The following is an 8,108-nucleotide window of genomic DNA, read 5'->3' on the forward strand; positions in this document are numbered from 1 at the left end:
GTAAGGGGGGACATGATCACAACCTACAAAATCCTCAGGGGAATCGACCGGGTAAACAAGGATGAACTTTTCAACACTGGTGGGACGCGAACAAGGGGACACAGGTGGAAGCTGAGTACCCAAATGAGCCACAGAGACGTTAGAAAGAACTTTTTCAGTGTCAGAGTAGTTAGCAAATGGAATGCATTAGGAAGTGATGTGGTGGAGGCTGACTCCATTCACAGTTTCAAATGTAGATATGATAGAGCCCAATAGGCTCAGGAATCTGTACACCAGTTGATTGACGGTTGAGAGGCGGGACCAAAGAGCCAGAGCTCAACCCCCGCAAGCACAATTAGGTGAGTACAATTAGGTGAGTACACACACACACACACACACACACACCCAAGAAGCACCCTGTCTAACTCCCAGATACCTATTTACTGCTAGGTAACAGGGGCATTCAGGGGTGAAAGAAACTTTGCCCATTTGTTTCTGCCTGGTCCGGGAATCGAACCCGGGCCAGAGAATTACGAATCCTGCGCGCTGTCCGCTCAGCTACCAGACCCCCTGATCCACCCGTATCCACCCACTAGTGTGCGTCTTTAAAAGCACACAGCAACACTGGTATATTATGATACGGGCCGTCAAAGATCTGTGCACGTTCTCCAGCTGTAAATGTTCAGGGCGCCCCTGAGTCCCACCCTAGAGAGCACTAGTGTCTTGGAGGGAACCATCAGGCGGAGAATGAGACACGACCATGGGCGTGGAGTAGGGGGTAACTTGGCACCCCACACACAGATCGACCAATCAGAGAGCAGTGCCAGCCTAGGTCAGTACTTATTACCTCTGGAGGATGGAAGAGTGAGTGAGGCTCCCAGGTAATACACAGTTCTCCCGGCCCATGGACCACTCTGGCGGCCCACAGTGTCTTCTGGGAGGCCGCCACACAACTTAATGTAACTATTTTTGTTTTTTACCCCCCCCCCACTCCACACCCCCTCACCCCCCCACTCCACCACCATCACCCCCCCCCACTCCACCACCATCACCCCCCCCCACTCCACCACCCTCACCCCCCCCCCCACTCCACCACCCTCACTTCCTCCATCCTGGTTGTCCCCTAACCTGCGGCGCCTCTAGAATCCCAAGGGGGTCTTTGGCAGTATTCGGCCTCCACCAGCACCCTTCCATCCCCCTATCCCCTTCCCCTCCCAATTTACCCCTCTTGGTAGGAGAGGGGGGCGTGGGGGTGGGGAGCATATAGTGAGCATAGACAACCCTTTTCCCCGGAGTATTTCACATCACATCACCCTGCACCTGATCCTCACTATGCTCCTGATTCACACCTGTTCCTGCCCTCAAACTGCATCTCGTCTCTTTTAAGCCTTCAACTCTATTAATATTCACCTTCTTAAACCTGCACCTCCCTAGCCATCAGCTCGCTCCAATATGTCTCTCAGCCTGTGCTTGACCCCGGTGTGGGTCTCTCTCAGCCTGTGCTTGACCCGGTGTGGGTCTCTCTCGGCCTGTGCTTGACCCGGTGTGGGTCTCTCAGCCTGCTGTAACAAGTCGTGTACATAGTGTGGGACCGTCCGCTAACACTGAGTCGAACCCAGTTTGTAACTTTATTGCTTCACCTCCCTTTCCACTCAGGTTCATACACTGTATAACTTGCTTAACAAAGCTGCTCGTTCATTAGTTATTAGTGCTGGTTATTCACGTATGACTCGTTAATCTTCGTGAACCTTGCCCTTAACTTCTGTTAATTAGTAAGGTTAATTTAAATCAAATATGAGGGCTAATGGCTATGTTTTATAAATGAAATCCTTAACACAGGTGAAATTATTAATTAATACGTTACTATGTAGAATATAATCACAGATAAACCATAAGGACATGAGAATAAAGGTAACTGCAGAAGGCCTATTGGCTCAAACCAGGCAGCTTCTATTATAGCCTTACCTTGAGGTGCTTCCGGGGCTCAGCGTCCCCGCGGCCCGGTCGTCGACCAGGCCTCCTCGTATAGCCGCGTATATTCGTTCGCGGATATATCTAACTTACGCCTGAAACAACCCATCCCCCGTCTACTGTGTTACTCGGTAATTTGCTCCATAATTCAGCATCTCAGATCTTTCCAGAATCTAAACTTCTCCAATTTATATTCATTGTTTCGAGTTTCGAGAGAAGCATCTTAAATCACAGAGGGGAATTTATTTAACACGATTCATCAATCTTGACCCACGTTACTGATATGTTCTCTCGCTGCCAAAAAGATATCCCATATTGGCCATCTAGCCATATTGTAATATATCCTTCCTGGTCATGTTATACCCGCATAACAATCACGTTGGTACTGACTTACCTATTTTAAGTCTCGCACTCTTTTACAAGAATGTTCATGTCTTTCTTGAAAGTACAAACGAAGAACAAAAGTCTACTTCAAAATTTCAGTACAGATGAAGCTGACTCATTCCCCTGAACCTCACCCCAGAGCTGTGAGTTTCTGACCAGAAGCTTCAAGACAATTTGTTCACCATTTGGTTATCTGCAAATAAAAACAAAAAAGCACACACACACACAGCCACAATTTCAAAAGAAATCGCCGCATCTGTCAGTCATAATGATAGCCATAACATCATGAATTCCAACATAAATATGAGCACTAACGAGAGTTAGTGTTCACATATGTTCACATATGTTCACCTTTGCCAGCAGTTATGAGCCTGTCCTAGGATATGAGAAGCTTCAGACAGCGAGCGACTCTTAAACACTTGAGGCTCAAGGGGGGGGGGGGTATGATTCTCCTTGCGTATATTAGTTCTTTATATACTTTATATATTAGTTCTCATATTAGTTCTATATTCACAGCGAGATACACCTCCAAAGCACATGTTTCACAACTGGCCAGCATCAACCACTGGCATAACAATGTCGTACGTATTACCCTCAGACCGGGGGACGTTAAGTCTACACGTCAACAAAGACTGATTGTTGACGCCGGACCCGGCTAGTTTATTGTGCACCCCATACTCGTCCTGTGAGCGGTAGCGCAAAAAGCATTACAGAGGGCACAGAGGGGGTCTTAATCATAACTCGCCGGAGATTTTTATATTGACAATTACATCTAGACTAAACCCCTTACAATTATAACACCCAATTACAAATCAAAATCATTGCATATGTATTTACACGAATTATTATACATTGATGGTAGGTATTTTGCCAATACACAAAATACTTAGCTGCTGTTTATTATTATGTCTTCACACTACACAGCCTAGTCATAATATTATGCATGTCATTTATCAACTAGAAGCGAAATAGACGCTGCAAGGATTTCAAATATTTTATCATATGAACTGAGGGCAACCACTGTCCCTTCTGTCCAAGTTATCACCAAGACTTTCACGTCTACTCTCCACTCTTGACCGCCTGTCTATGCTACGGTCGATTTGAAAACGTTTAAACTGCCTGCGCAACCCGTCCTCTTCTAAAAATAACGTCACTTTTGGCTCGTATGCACGCAATGGCCAAAAGTGAACGTAATTTGAAATGAAATCGAGTCACAAAAGTGACGTACTGTCCCGTTTTCTGTTTGAGTCGTCCGGCTTACTCGGAAAGGTTAGGAGAGGAAACTTTCAATTAACGTTTTTCATAAAGTTTTGAAATTTTATGAGAATATCCTACCCACTTAACCTACCAGAGAACACTAACTTACTGTTAAAAAAAAATCCCAAATTTATTTTCATTTTTTTTTTCAGTTTCACATAACGTCCACTTTCGGCCATACGGACAAACGGCCAAAAGCGACGATATTTAGGCGCGAGTCGTCAGGTCAGCGGACTCGGTGCGTCCCGAATATGGCAACGGTCCACAAGTCCAAACGCCTGGCCCCCGCCATTGATATTCAAGTTGAGTGTGAGTGTGAGTGTGAGTGTGAGTGTGTGTGTGTGTGTGTGTGTGAGAGAAAAGCTTCATGTGGTTACAGGACTAGACACCCTGTACGATGACCCTGGCGGCCTAGGTTCGAATCCTTTACGGATCATTGGAGTTTATAGTTGAACAAAAAATGTTTTTGGGCAAAGCACATTTACATGTTAGGTGAGAAACGTCCGGGAAAAAGCCACACCATGCCACACGGGGGCCACACCATGCCACACGGGGGCCACACCATGCCACACGGGGGGCACACGGGGTCACACCATGCCACACGGGGGCCACACCATGCCACACGGAGGCCACACCATGCCACACGGGGGCCACACGGAGGCCACACCATGCCACACGGGGTCACACCATGCCACACGGGGGCCACACCATGCCACACGGGGGGCACACGGGGTCACACCATGCCACACGGGGGCCACACCATGCCACACGGAGGCCACACCATGCCACACGGGGGCCACACCATGCCACACGGAGGCCACACCATGCCACACGGGTGCCACACCATGCCACACGGGGGCCACACCATGCCACCCCATGCCACACGGGGGCCACACCATGTCAATGCAGTGTACCCAGTTATAATGGATATGTGGACCTGCGGCCAACTTCAACAAGAGCCTTTTGGACCAAGTTATCATAAGAAAGGCTGAGCAGAAATACAATAGTGTTGTCCTCCTAGTGCCTCACCACTGTGGCACCCCTGGGACAACATCACTGTGGCACCCCTGGGGGACATCACCACTGTAGCACCCCTGGGACATCACCACTGTGGCACCCCTGGGGACATCACTGTGGCACCCCTGGGGGACATCACCCCTAGGCACCCCTGGGGGACATCACCACTGTAGCACCCCTGGGACATCACCACTGTGGCACCCCTGAGGGCATCACCCCTAGGCACCAACAAAGGACTCACATTAGGTCAGTTGATACATTACATCGCGGGATTTTTCATTATGCGTGCAACCATTTTCGAAAGAATTTGTACTCACAGGAAAAAACAAAAATTGTAACACACACACACAACCATTTTCACTATGCATATTTCAGCCGATATTCATTAGTGGTTGGCCGACCCTCACACAACCCAATAATCAACCACTCTCTACAAACAAGCCCAATAAACTCTAAATTACTACTACATTTTGCATCGCACAATATAAATGAGTCCCAAAATGTTACGCTCACATTCATTGCAACTTTTTTTTCCCATACTATTTGTTAACAATAGAACTAACGCAAAAAAAATACACACACACACACACCAATGTTAATAAAGATACTGAAGATAATTTAAGATAGTTCTTAGTTAATGATTCACATTTGAAGGGAAATGTGTGTTCTTCTCTAGGCTGAGTGTAGCTTCAAGACTTGTGTCTGGTGTGTGGTACACTGACGGTACTTGTGTCTGGTGTGTGTGGTACACTGACGGTACTTGTGTCTGGTGTGTGGTACACTGACGGTACTTGTGTCTGGTGTGTGTGGTACACCGACGGTACTTGTGTCTAATGTGTGTGGTACACTGATGGTACTTGTGTCTAATGTGTGTGGTACACTGACGGTACTTGTGTCTGATGTGTGGGGTACACTGACGGTACTTGTTTAATGTGTGTGGTACACTGACGGTACTTGTGTCTAATGTGTGGGGTACACTGACGGTACTTGTGTCTAATGTGTGTGGTACACTGACGGTACTTGTGTCTAATGTGTGGTACACTGACGGTACTTGTGTCTGATGTGTGGTACACTGACGGTACTTGTGTCTGGTGTGTGTGGTACACTGACGGTACTTGTGTCTGGTGTGTGTGGTACACTGACGGTACTTGTGTCTGGTGTGTGTGGTACACTGACGGTACTTGTGTCTGATGTGTGGGGTACACTGACGGTACTTGTTTAATGTGTGTGGTACACTGACGGTACTTGTGTCTAATGTGTGGGGTACACTGACGGTACTTGTGTCTGGTGTGTGTGGTACACTGACGGTACTTGTGTCTAATGTGTGGTACACTGACGGTACTTGTGTCTAATGTGTGGTACACTGACGGTACTTGTGTCTAATGTGTGGTACACTGACGGTACTTGTGTCTGATGTGTGGTACACTGACGGTACTTGTGTCTGGTGTGTGTGGTACACTGACGGTACTTGTGTCTAATGTGTGGGGTACACTGACGGTACTTGTGTCTAATGTGTGTGGTACACTGACGGTACTTGTGTCTGATGTGTGGTACACTGACGGTACTTGTGTCTAATGTGTGGTACACCGAGGTACCGAGCCAATTCTCGAGCAGGAGAGAAAACGCGTCTGAGCGCGTATTCTTCACCTGACGCATCTGTTCACCAATCCGTAAACAGCGAAGTTTGTTTTTGTTTAATATATATTGTGTGTATATATATATATATATATATATATATATATATATATATATATATATATATATATATATATATATATATATATATATATATATATATATATATATATATATATATACTGAACATCTTGTATCAGAATCTTTACTTTAAAATACATAACGTTTCGAATACTTCTCGTATTCATCATCAGATCTAAAAGAAAAAACAGAAATCACAATCAAATAGCTGGTAAACAAAGAACTCATACTGAATATAATTGCCTATCAAAGAAAGGAAAATGCTTAAAAAACAAAACACTTAAGCGCACTTAAAGTGATCAATACAAATAAAACTTATTAACTGTCATATATTAAAACTAATTTAAAATCCATTAAACTACAAGATGAAATTTATAACTACTAAAACAAACCATTCCATTAAACTTACGTGAAGTGATCAGAAGTGAAACTTAGTACCTAACACATAGATACTAAACACTATAACAAATATTTATATAATGACTACAAATCTACAAAAAATGTATGTAAAATACAAACAGAATAAACGACAATTATAAAGTACTAACCAAAATCTTATAAAAAACTCAAATATTAAATAAAATTAAATACCAAAAAATGTATTATATATCCTAAATAAAAGATTATATTAATGTACAATGTTAAGACTTGAAATAAGTAAGAAAGGGCAAAGACATGGTAAACTAAACAAATTTAAACTACCAAAATAAACTAAAAATCAAATTACAGGGCCTACTGTGCACTATACAGTGTACAATTGAACAGCTGAAAGGTTGCTATTTAACAGAGGCCGCAGCTCCTTTATATATAAGGATTCCATTACTCTCAAATCTGACTGGCCATTCATACAAGTGTCCAGAATTTTAAAATCAGATTCCAGCAGAGAATGATCAAACTCATAACAATGGTTTCTAATCTCCGAAAATGCTGGTTTAGACAATGGTAATCCAGTCCTAAAAGATAATCCCCGGTCCTAAGATAATAATTAGGATACTTGAGCACCGGGGATTATCTTTTAGGACTGGATTACCATTGTCTAAACCAGCATTTTCGGAGATTAGAAACCATTGTTATGAGTTTGATCATTCTCTGCTGGAATCTGATTTTAAAATTCTGGACACTTGTATGAATGGCCAGTCAGATTTGAGAGTAATGGAATCCTTATATATAAAGGAGCTGCGGCCTCTGTTAAATAGCAACCTTTCAGCTGTTCAATTGTACACTGTATAGTGCACAGTAGGCCCTGTAATTTGATTTTTAGTTTATTTTGGTAGTTTAAATTTGTTTAGTTTACCATGTCTTTGCCCTTTCTTACTTATTTCAAGTCTTAACATTGTACATTAATATAATCTTTTATTTAGGATATATAATACATTTTTTGGTATTTAATTTTATTTAATATTTGAGTTTTTTATAAGATTTTGGTTAGTACTTTATAATTGTCGTTTATTCTGTTTGTATTTTACATACATTTTTTGTAGATTTGTAGTCATTATATAAATATTTGTTATAGTGTTTAGTATCTATGTGTTAGGTACTAAGTTTCACTTCTGATCACTTCACGTAAGTTTAATGGAATGGTTTGTTTTAGTAGTTATAAATTTCATCTTGTAGTTTAATGGATTTTAAATTAGTTTTAATATATGACAGTTAATAAGTTTTATTTGTATTGATCACTTTAAGTGCGCTTAAGTGTTTTGTTTTTTAAGCTTTTTCCTTTCTTTGATAGACAATTATATTCAGTATGAGTTCTTTGTTTACCAGCTATTTGATTGTGATTTCTG

Source organism: Procambarus clarkii, chromosome 51 (genome assembly GCF_040958095.1).
Source record: "Procambarus clarkii isolate CNS0578487 chromosome 51, FALCON_Pclarkii_2.0, whole genome shotgun sequence".
Classification (NCBI taxonomy): domain Eukaryota; kingdom Metazoa; phylum Arthropoda; class Malacostraca; order Decapoda; family Cambaridae; genus Procambarus; species Procambarus clarkii.